Genomic DNA, 16,127 nt, shown 5'->3' on the forward strand with positions numbered 1-16,127 from the left:
GAAATTAAAAGCCCAAGATAATAACGCATGGCACAATCGCCTCTTATTAAATGCGGAGTTGGTCAGTCGTAAATTGATAAGATGGTATTTGTACATCGCCTATTTCTTTTCTTTTAAATTATCAAAGCAATTTATTTGCGTATATGTATTTTTTTTCCTGAAAAAGAAAAAAGATTAACTAAATTTGACGAAAAAACATTGTAGCGTCGCTAAAGTGTACACGTGCGGGATAACAACTGGTATCGCGACCTCCGCCCAATATTTTCTATAAATTTCTATAAATTATATACACAAATGTATTTGTTGATTTTAATGAGATGTTATACACTTAAACTACCCAGTCGTGTGTACAGCAGTCTTGTTTGTGTGTGTCCAAATGTCATTGCTATGACAATGTTTCCTTAAATACCTGGCCCCAATTCCACGAAAAAAAAACTTGTCTGTTGGTTGGTCGAATTTGTCTGTAGTACTTATTCCGGTCAAGCAAATATGATATTTCTATTTAAGCACAATATAAAAAATTGAGTATTTGCTCAAGCATATTTCTTATTTCTATACTTCGTTTCCTGTAATATTCAGAATAGTTGTATTTTATTCTATGAAATAGTCAGAGACGGTTCTGATCATATAGATCAAAAAGTCAACACTTAAATGGCAGATACAATGTCAGAATAATTTGTATTTTTAATATATTGATAACGTAACACATTAAGCACAGATAGTGCCTGACTCCCTTTCCATGCTTATTGCTTAATTATTTTTGGGGAATTGTGTTTTTAAATAGTTTTTTTGGGGTTTTTTGGGGCTGTTTTGGGGTTTTCATTATGTGGATGGCTGGGTCCGCTTCGCACATTTGCCATTAAAAAATTAAAGGGAACCCAGATTTTTGATAGAGAGGTACTCGTTGTAATACGTTATTTTTAAAATTTTGGACCAATCAGAACAAGTTCAAAAAATGCTCTCTGGGGTAAAAATAGGTAGAGGTGACGAGATCTTTCGGTATCCAGGGGTTGAAGAAGAAATCGAGGATTCAACTTTTTTACCCCAGTCCCTTGAAAAGGAGATAGCAGAAACCCCTGTCAGGCGGATAAATTATTAAAAAAGGTTTTTGGAAATTTTATAGCAAGAAAGAGTTGCAGAATTTCAAAAAGGGTTTCGAGCTTAGGGCCAGCGCTGGGGTTTTCCCCTTTAAGGGTAGTTGAAGTTAGCGTAGCATATTAGGGAGATCGGAAGCTGGACAGGACCCAGGTTTGGTATCTATGGATAGAGGAGAGTTCCGCTTTTGAGGGTTCAGCATTTTGGGCAAAAGTCAGCAAGGCTCAGGGTTCCTTTTGGGTTTTGAATGCTTTTGAAGCATATAGGCGCGAGCCCCCCGGGAGTGGGGCAATAATAGAGTTGAGAGACAGAGGCGGCATCTAGCTTTTGGTTCGTATTTTTGTTGATTAAAAAGACGGTCTGAGGGAACTTCAAAAAAAAGCCCAGTCAAGTATGTTCCGCCTAAAAGGGTTTGAGCTGTTTGAAAATTTTTGGTTTGAAAACTTTGGATTTGCCTGACCCCTGAAATTGTCTAGTTATTAAAAAATCTTTTCGACATTGGTACACGAATCATTTAGGAAGGTAGCCAGAGGAAAATTCATATATGAGTTTTTGGGTTCACAGTTTTTCGTTTTTAAAAAAGGGGACAATCTATTTTTTTGTCGCTGTTTGACTAGTCCCTTGGGATAGGCCCTTTCATTGTTCAAGTACAAAAGGCGTGGGCCTTTCCCCGGGCTTTAAAACCAGTATCCTGAATAAAAAATTTGGGAAAAACAGATTTAGTAAGCAATTATTTAAAGGTTTGTTCGGGAAATGGGACAAGGTTTTAGTACAAACGATTTAAGAGTCAAAAAAAACGACTCTTGTTTTATCCCCCACTTCTGTCGCGTCTGTAAAGAAAAAGAATTTGCTGTATATCAATTTTTTCCCGTACAGCAGTTAAAAACATCCAAAAGATCAGTCCTCCATACTCTTTAGCTCTTTTTTGGTCAATCTGTCAAACAAAATGTGAAAAGATTGTTTTCTTATCCGACAAGTTTGCCCACATCAATAGTATTTCTGATCACTACATGTTGCACGATAATAACAATGTCAGTATAGGGGGCTTGATTCATACAACCCCGGGGTTCCCCCGATCACGTGAAGGGTTTAAACCCGAAAGGGCCCCGTGGTCTCGAGGCTATTCCAAGGGTATAAAAACTTTTGCGCCGCAAAAAATGTCCCCCGTGAAATGAAGGCATCGCGCTTCCTAGGGCGAGATTTAGGAGGATGTGACAGAAATAAGGGGATGGGAGAAAAATTTGTATGTTTTTGGTCATTTTTTTTTTTCGAAAAAACTTTTAAGAAATGGGGGAATGCAGCGGGATGTAGTTGTATTTTGCAGACAATCCATCCCCATTTGGAAGAAATTGTATATTTTTTTTTTGCAAGGTTTTTCATATGTGGTCTTGCCTTACAATCCAGATATGCTCGAATTGCCAGATAATCAAGGGAGGCTACAATGTAAAATTGGCTATCAAAGCTGGCAATTGAGCGGTATCTGTAGGGAAGTTCATACGCAAATGAAAAAATTTATGATAAGACATAACTTAAATAATAAAAGTTTTTAAATTAGTATTTTTGTATAACTTACCTTTATTGCCAACGCAAAACTCATATATCTTGTTTCAAAAAGGACTGAAAAATATGTATTATAATCATGTTTCACTCAGTAATGTAATGTGATATAACCTTTGCTCTGGTTCTAAAACCATAAACGGTCCCCATGTGTATTTTTAAAAAATGTTCCAAGATGTTTGCTTAAAACAGCCCCCCAGGTCCTGTAGGCAGGTTTCCACGACCCCCAAAAGTAAATAGGTAAATGTGTTTTGTCGCTTTTTCACCTACATTTCGCGTAACCTTTCGATTTGCTGGAAAAAGGTTTTTGTCTTTATTTTTTAAATAATAAATGATTTTGATTGGTTTAAAAAAGCGTGCAACATTCAGGTCAAATGGCTATTTCCCCCATTGCTGGGGGGAAAGCCCCCTGCTCCTTTTTAAAGTTTTTTTTTTCACAACAGACACCACTGTAGAATCTTGCCTTAAAAAATCAAGTTTGTTAAATGGTCACCATGAAACCTAGCTTAGTTTAAATGAACCCCTTTTTTGAATAATCTCGTAAAAAAATATGCTGATTTGTTTAAAAATCAATATTGAATCAAATGTTTCCCCGGTATTTGTATGTTTAATTTTCCCAGTTCTTTTTCGCTTAAACCCGAACTTTCTTGACTATTATGTCTGCTATTCCCATGGTCTCGCCCTCTCTAAAACAAAACCAGTATTCACCCCGTGTAGCAATTATGACGCAAATAATTAATTTAGTTATGATGAAACAAAGGAAATATTGTCCCTAAAACTTGTTTTAAAGAGTTTCAATACCCCAAAAACGTTTGACAAAAAAAATTTTTAGTACGATTTCATAATTTTCGTTTAATGAATGATGTCAAAAAGTCAACCATTTTTTCTTCTATTTTATGCATTAAATTTAATTATGAATAATAAAATATTTAAGAAAATTTTTATATATATGGGAAAAGGATTCAACAATAAGTTTAAAAAAACCCGAACACACACAAAAACACACACACACCGGTGTATATAAGGATACCAATCAGCTGATTAAACCAATCCTAAAACTAATAAAAACAGGTCATAAAAGAGAAAAGCGTTTTTGGGGCAAAATTGTATAGATTTGTCCCTAAATGTTGAGGCTGCAAGATCTCGTCTCAAAAATTCTAAAGGCCCAAAACAACTTTCTGAAATGGTTTTTTTTTGTTATAGCGCTTTGACGTCATTCCTTTAGGTCAACTTTGTTTCCCCCCTTCGCCCTGTAGGTTAAAAGGGCGAGAGTGAAAATTATACGATGCGAAGACGAAAAAAAAAGACGAGTTGTTCGCATTATGTTCCCGCAATATGCCCCCTTGCCCTTTAATACAATAAAAATTCCCGATAATGCCCCAAAAAAATGCGTATGGTACTTTTAAATATTTGCACTCAGGTCGAAGAGGCTACAGTATGATGATACGATGAAATAAGTAGAAGGAATGATAGTACGATTATACGTAGCAAAAAAAAAACCGACAAAAACGCGATGCAAAAGTGCAAATTGACATGGTTTTTCAACAAAAATTTTTGGGGAATTTTTCGCATTGTTTTATCGCGCTGGGCATTTCCCCCATGTTCATTGCATTCCGGTTTACTGAAGGGGGGTAAAAAGGGTGATCCTTAAAACCCCGATGTCTTTACCTAAATATTTCAAAAAAAAACATTAAAAAATTTAATGACTTTTGTTTTGAACTGAATTGTTTTGCCTCGATCTTTGCTTTGCAAAAAAACTTTCAGTGTGTCGGTTTAAAGAAGTCGTGCTTTGGACGTTAAAAAGGTAGTCATAATAGATGTACAAACACGAGACAAAATTTTTACGGCTTTACACTTTACAAAGAATGGATTTTTTTGTGGTTAGTTACTTACAAAATAAAATGGATAGTTTGAATGCTTTTTGGTAAGTAACTAGTGAAATTAGATTATAAGAGCCATTAAATTTAACATTTTTTTTTGTTTTTTTTTTTTGTGTATTAAAAAAACATTAATAATTATAAGCCCCATTTGTACGAGCCCCTTTTTTAGTCATTCCTAGGTGGTTAATAAAGGTTGTGGTTTAAAATATAAATTTTCATGTTTTGGGAGTGTACTCCGGAACATGAAAACACGCCGAAAAGAGCAGTGATGTGATATGCGAAGTATCTTTTTAGTGAGTTTTGCCCCAGCGGGTAAGATTACTCTCAAGTTTTTATTACATCAGACAAAACAAGGTGGAATCTTCTCTTTCGAAATGGTTTGTGGCCATTCCGCGAAACAGTGCATCTAAATCTTCTTCCACTGTCTCCTAAAACAAAGCAAAAAAGAAAAACTGTAACCTTCAGTACTTTGTCTAGTAAACTATTTGTGATCAGCGATCAAAAGTTATGAAAAGTATATTAATAATTATTCTAAGCCAATTGCCTATGTACCGCTTTCTTTAAAAACAAACACACAAAAAGACAAAAATACTTTAACTATTTTTACCAGCATTTCAGGATGAGGTAGCCCGACATCGCGGGACAGACCGTCTCAAAACTCTAGCATTTGATTGGTTGTCCCTGAGATTAGTTTGAAATTGACCCTGGCTAGGTTCTGCTCAGTTTGGTATCCAAACATATTTTATAAAATTGGGCCAATGCTCATGTCCGGGAAAGGGAGGTTTATAACAGTTTCTTCACTTTTTCCCAGCTGTCTTACCCTGGGGTTCCGTAGCTGTTACACAGTTGAGTGTTGGTACGCCTGTGAGAGTTTGGGGGGGGGTCTACGGCAAAAATTCATGTAGTTTCGTCGAAAAAAGAAAATTTTAGGTTTTTTTGCACATCCAAAAAGGGTTTAGTTAGTTTTTGGTCCGTAAATATTTTCTAGTTAATGAAAAGTTTCAGATGTGTTATTATTTCGGGCTTTACGAAGCGGTTAAGCTGCGAAAAATTTAAAAAAAAATTACATTCATCCCAGTAATTTTGAAAAATTGTTATGACATAAACCTATAGTCTTTCAATAGGTTAATTTAACACTTACCCCCACAACCAGGGGTCACCAAAGTGTGTCCCAACCCCATAGCTGCCGCTTGAAATTAGGAAGACCCCCGGGGTGTTTCTGGGGTTTTAGCCCTTTTTCACTTCTTTGCTGTAAAAAAGTTTTAAAACTAAATTCTTTAAGTTCATTCCTTCTACGTCTAAAGTATTTTAGTTTTGTCCAAAAAATTTTAACATAAAAAAGGGTTTTATGTTTTTCAAAACGTATTGATAGAAAGGTTTGATATTACAGTAAAACCAAGCTTTACCATTATTTGACTGCATATATGGATATTTCTCCTTGAAAGCATATGGCGTAACACTGGTGTCGAGCCATATCGGTAGCCCCTCGTAGAACATATTTTTGAAATAAAAAATAGTTTTTTTTTATATTTTGTGTACTTTTTTGTCATATCGGTACCCAATGTTTTTTACATATCAATTGGCATTTTTTGGAATTAAATTGACGCGTCAAAAGGCGGGGCTTGATCATTCGCGTGCAGCGTAACCAAGATTAGTTGTTTAAGACAGCCCTTTTTATGCAGTATTAATTTTCATTAGTTGCGTTGGTCAAAAATTTATTATGAAGAAAATATTAACTTTTTTAAGACAGATCAGTGTGTGCCCATTCAAACAGTCCACTTTTTTTTAAGTATAGTACCTTTCTGTAAATAAATTTTTGGGTAAGAAAATACACCTGATATTTCAGTTTACCTCTTAGTTCGTTTTTTTAATTTTAAAGTCTTAAAGCGGAAAAAAATTCCCAAAAATATCAGACAATGGTGAATTCGTTCCCAAAAAATAATTCTTACGGGGAATAACTCTTTTCCGTGAATGTTTAAGATCTGTTCGTCCGTTAGACTGGGGTTTTCTCCCGCTTCCCGGGCGGCAATCAAATTATGCCACGAAACCAAAAAATGCCCAAAAGAAACAGGAAGGGGTTTTTGTGACCGTGGGTTGCCCATTGCGCAATAATTACAAAAATTTTTTTGAAATTTCTTAACGCAGAGATGTACTTCCAAAAGCAGGGTTCAATTTTTCACTTTGTAGGCCTTCTCTTTAAAAATATATGCTTTCTTGAGCATTAAAAAAATTTCTCTTTGTCTGAAAAAGATAAGATTATCTCACGGTTTTTTAAAAAATTTCGTAACCCGTGAATAAACTGGCCCCAAAAATCAAAAAAATGTGATTACGTTTAAAACCAAAATTTGAATGATGAAAAATGACATTTATTTTTAGAAAAAATATGGTAAAAGGGTGAATAAATTCCGTGAAACCTGACACTGGTTCAACTTTGTGTCCTGGGGGGTACAGGGGTTAGCAAATGGAAAAAGCCCGAATTATCCCGGAAACTGTGGTTTGGGTTTATGCCGACGTCCGCCTTTTAAAGACCTTTAGCGTCTGCCCAAGCTTTATTTTGGGCCGTTTATAATTGCCATCCCGAAAGGTGTTATTTCATTCAGCTGGAAAAAGTATTTGCAAATCATCGCTGAGCAATTTAAGTTCCAGACACGCCGTTCTTACTCGATAACTTTGGATGGGTATCGAATTGTATCCTCTTATAATACTAGTAATAAACTTGAGGATATTATCAAAATAGTACCGTCATGCATTTATTTTTTTAAATAAAAAAATGTTGTGGATTACAAAAACGAGTCAGAAAAGGTCGAAAAACCCGGGCATTTATTTAATGAAACAACTCCCAACGTTTGTCCGGAATTTTAGTACAGTTCTTTTATTTATTATTATTAAAAAAGTACGGCAAAATTTAGAAAAGGGAAACAATCGAAATTATACCCGTTTGTTCGGGTTGTTTGGAGAATTCCAGTTCTTTGATCATTACGTTCCTCCTGAACGTCTTTTGACATTGCCTTTTTTTGAGGTTCGAACTTGGGGGGGCCTTTGGGTACACGAACCTTTAAAAACTTTTGGGCAAATGGGGCTTTGCGAATCAACTATTCTCGACAAATTTGCTGGCCTGGTATTTAGAGAGAAGTGTATATTCACATTATTGAGACGTTTTTATTTTTTTTCCTGTATTTTTTTTATTAAATACCGTTCAGAATACTTTTGTACTTTTATACCCATAAATTATTGGTGGTGGCTGTGTGCGTGTTTTGATTGTTTAAAATTTGATATTGTTGTCTTTTGTGTTTCGGTTGTTTTTGGGTTTTTTTGTTTGTTTGTTTTTGGGTTTACGCCGTTTTTTAACTGTTTTTTGTTTTGAACGGCGGGCAGTTAAACCTAACCCGTGGTCCGGTTTGTACCAGTACAAACCCGTTCTCCCCAAATAACTGCCCAAATTCCCCCCTGAAAGAGGTGGAGGAGAAAGATTTCAGACACAATGTTTTTTATAAATTGCCGGGGAACTACGCCCGCACAGGTCAAACCACGACCCCCGGGTCCGTAGATTGCCTCTTCCCAAACGGGGGGGTGGTTGTTTTTGGGGGTTTAAGGTAAACAAGTTACAGTTTTAAAACATAAATGAAGCAATGTTTTTTTAAAAAAAAAATAAAATACCAAAGAAACAACATAGCAGTTCTTCCTGCTCGACGGGGAATCCTGTCGGACCCTGGTGAACGGCTTTGCTTATGTCAAACGGATTTGGACGGGTTTGGCCGGACGGCATATACACACCATCTCTGTACGCGGCTTTACTCTTTCTTTGGAGACGTGTGTCTGCGAAAAAGTTTCGAAATTTTAAAAGTGATTTGAAAAATTTTGGAGGGAAAAAAACCAAAAATACTTTGAATGATAAGTTAAAATTTTATTTTTGAATTACATCTTCAAGTTTAACTCTGCAATTGTCCCCTGCATTTCCCCGGGGGAATTTCTTTTGTTAGAACCAAAACCCCAAATTTTAGATTTAATAATATAAATTTTTTATATTAATACGTTTGTGGTATAAAATTCTCTTTGAAAATGCACATTATATCTATCTTGATATTCCAAAATACGTTAGTTACAACAGGATTACGTTTATTTATTATCACGTTCATACAATAAACTTTACAATCATAGTGCAAAATTTTTAGAAGTTTTTCTAAAAAGGTGTAATTTTTATCAGTATTGAACTTGAATTACAAATTATCTTATGTGCTTTAATATTTTTGATAAAATCTTGTTAAAATGTGGAGTGTGTCGTGAAAAAATTTTTTCGAATATGTGCTTTAAAGCCTGATTAGGCAGAGAATTACGATCAATATAATTACACCTTTAAAATTGTGTTTTTCTGTCTGTTATTTATGAAATCAAAATCTGTTCATAGATGTGAATTTGTAACAAAAGCAAAAAAAATGTAGTATCTTCGCTATAAAATATTGAGTGATATTTCAATTTACTGTCAGTTTGTTAAAAAATTCTAGAAAATCGCTCTTTCAATAAAAAGCCTGACAAAACATCTGAAGCAATGAAGCAAAGGTAAATATCTTTATTATGTCTCCCACCACACTGTGGTGTGGGAGACATAAGTCGAACATTTCTCATCCGATCTTCACCAAACTTGAAAAAAAATGTGTTTGCCAATAAGTCCTCAGCCAGCTTCGATAATAGCCCCAAACGGCCCAGGGATTCGGAATTTGTCCTTGAAACTTGTTTTTTTGAAAACAAAGCCTGAAAAATTGATAAGGCAGTTAAGGTCTTGGTGCTGGTTGACTTTCCATTAGGGAAAAAGGCAGTTTTGGGAAGCGCTTTCCAAAAGCGCTCTAGTTTTTTTATTCATTTCGTATTTAAGGGGTTTTATCTTTGAATTTTTTAAATTTTTTCTCACTAGTTTTAAATTTGTGCTATGTATAAGAATTATACTTAAGCGCACCGACCTGCCCCTCCCCAGTCCGGGTTGTTCAAATTGTTGTACCAGCCATCATAACTGTATCCTTCAAACTCAGTACACATGCACTCTGTAAGAAAATTATTTAGCGGCATATATTATACATATTTTGATGTGTTCAATTTCTTATAAAAAATAAAAGATAAGGGTAGATTTCCCGAGGCAGAGCACCCCAAGACAGCCATAGAACAATGCATCGCAAAGTAGGCCCGCAACGAAAAAAAAACTGCAACGGAAAAATATAGTAGACGGTTTGCTTTCACATCCTTTAAGAAGACCTGTTTATTTCACATTATTATGCTCTGACGTTCTTACAACTGATATCAGCTAGGAGCTGATTATGCCTAATGAGAAGAAACTGGGCTGCGGGGTCAGTAATCCGAGTTCGATCCCCATTCTTCTGAAATAATCATTTTTGTATCATAAGTGACATTCAACTGACTTGTCGCAATAAAAAAATAAAAGATAAGGGTAGATTTCCCGAGGCAGAGCACCCCAAGACAGCCATAGAATAATGCATCGCAAAGTAGGCCCGCAACGAAAAAAAAAAACTGCAGCGGAAAAATATAGTAGACGGTTTGCTTTCACATCCTTTAAGAAGACCTGTTTATTTCACATTATTGTGCTCTGACGTTCTTACAACTGATATCAGCTAGGAGCTGATTATGCCTAATGATAAGAAACTGGGCTTCGGGGTCAGTAATTCCGAGTTCGATTCCCAATCTTCTGAAATAGTCATTTTCGTATCATAAGTGACATTCAATCGACCTGTCGTATGACGCAATTATACATGTCGTAAACCAGTAAAATTGCAAACTTTAAGCCTCTTTCTTTCAAAATGAGCATTTACCTAAGCTATACTTGAGTGATCGCAAGTATAACTACATGAAATAAAGAACATGCGCTGACGTATGATCGATGCGACGTCTTACTGAATATTTGGAAGCAAACTTCCATACAAAATGATTGGTCTTCCTTTATTCTATGATAGAAAATGTATTACTTACCAGCCATGATATATATGTAGATTACACCAGTCAGAAACATTTTCGTATCTATGCTTAAAAAGTACTTAATATTATTTAAAGATTCACAAATACAATTATCTTTTATTGATCACATTCATCACAAAATACGACTGCATATCCCTGTTGTTTTTTTATATCATCCTCCTCGTGTAAATGTATCAAAGCTCGTGATTCATCGGATGAATATGAAGTAGATCTCTCTTCACTCAGACTTCCGCTTGATCTTCTCTTCATGTTGTAATAAAACTTCCTATCCACATCATTAAAGTGCTTTACATTTGTCCACTTCGATCAGACAATTCGAAACTACATTTATTAATAAATAATAAACTACAAACAATTTATCATTATTATGCCCGTGTTTCATTTTTAAGGATTAGTTGAAAATTGGACTGTACGAACAATTCGTGAGAGTTTGTTTTTCTGTAGGGATAACGCATGTTTTTTTCGTGTTATAACATCTGCAGAATCCCGAGGGATTAACTGATTAACAGATAAATTACCTTTCAACGTCATTAAATTTCCATGAAGCGCGCGGGAATGTCTACGTTGTTTTTTCATGTTGACGTCATTTCCTTTTGAATTATCCGTATGTTTTGGGGCCGTAATGCGTTTACGCTTTGCCATATAAAAATGTGTTTTAAAAACACGTGAGCGCGAGAATCTCTCTGTCAACACACGCTTTCCCTCCAGTTAAAACACTCCCGAAAAGTGACAAGAACAACAGTTTTGTTAGAATGAAAATAAAGTTGATTTTTTTCTGTTTTAAGCACTACATGTGTTTACGGCATATGTTTATTTTTTAATGTTTTGAATGCCTTATTGATAAAATGATTTACTTTCGTACTTTTTATACATTGGTATTTTATGTTAATGAGCTTCCTTCGATTATAACACTTGCTATCATAACGCTCAGATCATGCTGGTCAGTAGTTATTGTGTTGTTGATGCTTATTAATGGATATTACAGTTAAATTTGTACATCTTAAGTGTAAGTCTAATGTTTTAAAAGGCTTAAATCGGCACAAAATTATCAAAAACAATAAAGTCGAAGAAGGAGCGAAAAAATGGTCAAGTAGGAAATTCCTATTTGTAAGCTCCCTATGGCTGTTAGCATATATATGTACATGCATGTCGTTTATTTATACCGGAAGACACAGCTTATCATTACTATTGTATGCATAAAATGGCTACAATTAAGTGATACATCTCTTGTTTAACTGATGAAACGGACAAACAATCTTTCTAAACATTAAATATAATAACTGAATGTGTTTGTTTGTGAAATAATTCAAAATAATGTATAAAATGAGCTGCAAGTTTTGGGTTATTTTTTAACATAAGCAAATACTTCAAAATTGAGCACAGTCATTGTCCTTTACATTTTACCGTATGATAAAAATATATAAATTTACAACTGTGTAATGTTTGACTTTTTCTATACGCGAAAATGTTATCGGATGATTTTCCCATTAACTCTCATCGTGAAAACCATTTTCTTCCAAATCCGTCCGTCTTCAAACAAACCGTGAAATATTTAATAGTTGAAAATTGATAGTTTCAGAAATCATGGTGAAAATTTGCAGAAACAAGTTTGAACCAAACTGGTAGAACTACGATAATAGTTCCGAAGAGCTTCGCAGAATTTCCGTGGCTGTAATGGCGTTTTAAGTTAAAATACAGCTAAAAGTATGTATATATAGTTTTCTGCTCCTAATGCAAAAGATACCAGTAGGTCAAAAAAGTGAACTATTCATCGTTTTTAATCTTTGAAGGAGGGGTTGGAAATTAAAAAAAAATCTTTATTTAACGTTTCAACATTTGTCTTGTGCAAATAAAAGCTTTAATGGCGAAATTTTGTTATTTCTGAATAGTTGCAGTTTCATATTCTTTGAACTTGTTTGTCCGATTTTTGAATACTTTGTTTGCATTTAATGGGGTCGATTTCGGCCGAGTCACAAATAGCCCTTTATCAAAATGTTAGGTCAACGTAATGAGTATGATTATGGACATTGAAAATATCTCTTAATTTTGGTGTCTCATCTAGAAGACTGTTAGACATTTTAGGTGTTGAAGGACAGCACCAGATACAGACGTTGCTACAATTCTAGAAGCTTACTCTGAAACTTTCACATGTTAACCACTGTACACTCTACTTAGATTTAAAGTCACGTCCGAAAAATCTATTACAATGTAGTACTTCTACATGACGAATCCAGCTTCCGGCGTGGTTTGAACCCATGACGTTCCGCATGCAAAGACAGTACTGTAACAACTGATTCGTATAGGGGACTCCTTTTTACTATAATAAAATGTTCATTTCATGCACATCTGCTTTCTGTTAATGGATACGTCATATACTAAGGCAGCTGCGGATAACTCTTTTCATCAAACGATTGTTTGAGAATCTGATGTATTATTTTAGACGCTGGCGGACACGTTTAGCAAACGTGCTATTCTCCCGGGAGCCTGCTGGATGTCTGACATCCTCACGTTAAGACCAACACTGGAAAGGTTCGACCGAACAATAATAAAGAATAAGTTTTTCCAGTCAGGGGTATTATAAATTCTGCACACAATATCTATATCTTAATTACATAGGATATGAGATATGTGTCTTATTGCTATTCATGCCTCTTCCTTCTCGCTCAATTTTTTATTAAAGTCTAGATCTTCTTAGACTGTACAAGGTACGAAAGAATTAAAACATTTCAAAATAAGTGCTTGATACGGTTCACTCGAAAGAAATAAAAGAAAACTTTGTTCCACCAAGACATTACTTAAAACCAGAGGTAAGCTCTATATTTCAGTACATCAGCATAATCATGGGACTTTCTTACCATATTTGTATTTATGGATGACTGATTACTGTTACGTGAAAAAAAGCAGTCGCCCCTAAAACTTAAGAACGCAAGTGCATTAATTTAGAAGGGAAAACCAAGGACAAGGCTCCAGAAGGAATGGGGGCGTTACGAGAACGATTCTCTCATAAAAGCAAGACACTACAACAATGTATGTATGAATGTGTACATAAAGGATAAGTAGAGGCTACACAAAAATACAATGACAATGTATAACACTCATCTCCACTCTTATTATCAACCATGTTCCAAAACGTACAGTGCACGGCAAATAATAGTCATCATCGCAACAAAAGTAATGGCTAAAAAAGCCCGGATTACAAAAGGTAGATATTTGTAAGACGGACCAAGTACGCGTGTACTACGTAACTGAAAAGGGCAGTGCAACAAGATAAACTCTGTAAAAGGTGCAACGACACAAGACAGTAGATAAAGAACACAACTTTTTTAATTAATATCTTTATCATAATACTTGCTGTGTTTATTAAAACAAGCTATTAACATTTTAACCCTTACCCTGCTAGATTTCTGTAATGAACTTGTCCATCCTTAAATTTGGACAGTATCATTAACTGTTAGATGGGATGATTACCAAAAAATACTGACTGAATGGCGAACAGTGCAGATCTTGATCAGATTGCATGGATGTACAGTCTGATCATGATCTGCACTGGACACAAAGGCAGAATAAATCGTGTCCAGCATGATAAGGGTTAAAGCATTTTAAGCATTACAAGTTCATGTGTTTACAACAGTTTATGTGATATTCTGTTACATCTACTTTAAACGAATATTTTATCAATGCGTATTCATCTTAATATTATGGAAGTCTTTAAACACAAAACAACAAGACATGCCTTTGAATCCTAAATTCCTGAAAATATTCATGAATACTAACGTACAAAGCACACTTTTGCAAGACAAAACACATCCAGTCCAGTTTCACTGTTACCGACATGACGACAATGACTTTGCCAGAAGGGAATCAGTTCCATTAGTGGATCAAAACACACTATTTATAGTTTTTTCTTCAAATGAACTAAAATGAAATCATAGCTGTCAGTTATATTACCCTTTCAGCTTTTCACAGTGGAAACGGGGCTCAAAATAGTAACTAGGTTTTAACAGAAGCGATGAACTGATGTACGGCAAAGAAAATGTCGCCTCATCCAAAAACAAAAGTAGCAGCTCAAAATAAAAACGAAAAAAAAAAAACATGTAGATAGTTTAAGCTTGTACATATTTGATAAGTTTTAATTTACAGTAGCACCAGTCTTCTATTTGATACCTGGAAAAAGTTATGGTATCCGATCCACAAATAGACAATATATCGATGCCTCACGGCCCAATGTTTTTTTGGTATCATTTGAAAGAGTTGTGACTGCTGAGCAAGAATTAGTACATAAGATGACCATAATAATATGCACGAACCACTACAGTCATGTGGGTTTTTTTATAAATCAACTGGATTTCTGTTGAATATAAAGTAAAGCATATAATAATTCTGTAACATATTTTTGTCATGTAATTTATATTTTCTTTTTCAGTGGACAATTCACTTTCAAATGATACCAAAATTATATGAGCTTACCAGGCATCAATATATGATAGTTTAATAGCACTGTTATATAGAACTTGTTTATTTGTGGATTTTGGCTTTATTGATCTACGCTATTAATACAGGCATAAACAACCACATGCGCATTTTGGTCCTAAATCTGGAACATGAATTATACTAGTCTTGCATTTTTTTTCATTATTTACAAGTACCCCTATTTTCTTAACTATGATTTACAAAGACTACTTTGGACAAAAATAAATATGAAATGACATGTTATTCCTGTCCTTATATTACTGTGACGGTAGAAAAAAAGCAGTTGTTTATGGGTCTGGAAATGTTTACACTGTAAGTCATTAGGTCTGATGCTTAAATTTTTCTAAATTGGTCAGAGAAAAAGTAATTCTTTATGATTTTCTGAACCTGAAATGGATTTTACAGGTTTTACGAGCGAATATGACAATTGACCTTACGCCAGATAGCCTGTAACCACGCCTACCAGTTTTCAGGGGGAACAATTCATGCTAGGCCCGACAAACAAAGGAATCAAATTGCGACGGCAGAAATATTTTGCCGGACATTCTAGTTGATTTCGGCGTACGCTACCTCAATTCACACGTATTTCTAAAGTGAAAAGACAAAACACAATCGTTAATAAGTGGATGTTCTGTAGCGAAACATAAATTCTACAAAAAAAACAACGATACGTTGTTGTTAAAAGCCGGGAACTGCACCCGAGTATGAGGAAACTAACAAGGCAGGGGGCCGAGCGGAAAACACGTAAAAAAGACGGAAATCTCTGAAACCATATAGCTGATTTTGTGGGTTTTTTTAATTGTCCGTTTCTTTTTCATTATAGAAACGTTCAAATTTCGATCTCCCGAAATTCATGTAGGGTATGGCTATAAAATTTAAACAGACTAGAACATTGATTTTATTTATTAAGGTTGAAATCAGACTTTGGATTCTGAAACTATTTCAAAATAATTAGATAATTAAATAAGGTAAGTTACATGTAAAAATTGTCACTTGTGTCATTTAAGAAACGTCGGATTTCGAAATAACGGAACTCATTTAAGATGCTCATATCATTGTTCAACGTGATTATTCAGATACATAGCATTTAATGTCTAATACTTAGACATGATGTGTTTTAAGTATAAGTAAAGAAAATCTCTTATT

General features: G+C 34.8%; 1 long non-coding RNA gene across 1 annotated transcript; it reads right to left on the bottom strand.

Annotated features, from left to right (window-relative positions):
• Positions 1–8,224: 8,224 nt before the first annotated feature.
• Positions 8,225–10,730, bottom strand: LOC128559091 (uncharacterized). Its single transcript, XR_008372154.1, has 3 exons — positions 10,506–10,730; positions 9,488–9,568; positions 8,225–8,348 (listed from the first exon to the last, which is right to left on the bottom strand). It is a non-coding gene; the product is annotated as an uncharacterized LOC128559091 (long non-coding RNA).
• Between the last annotated feature and the right edge of the window lie 5,397 nt (positions 10,731–16,127).

Source organism: Mercenaria mercenaria, chromosome 8, assembly GCF_021730395.1.
Source record: "Mercenaria mercenaria strain notata chromosome 8, MADL_Memer_1, whole genome shotgun sequence".
NCBI lineage: Eukaryota > Metazoa > Mollusca > Bivalvia > Venerida > Veneridae > Mercenaria > Mercenaria mercenaria.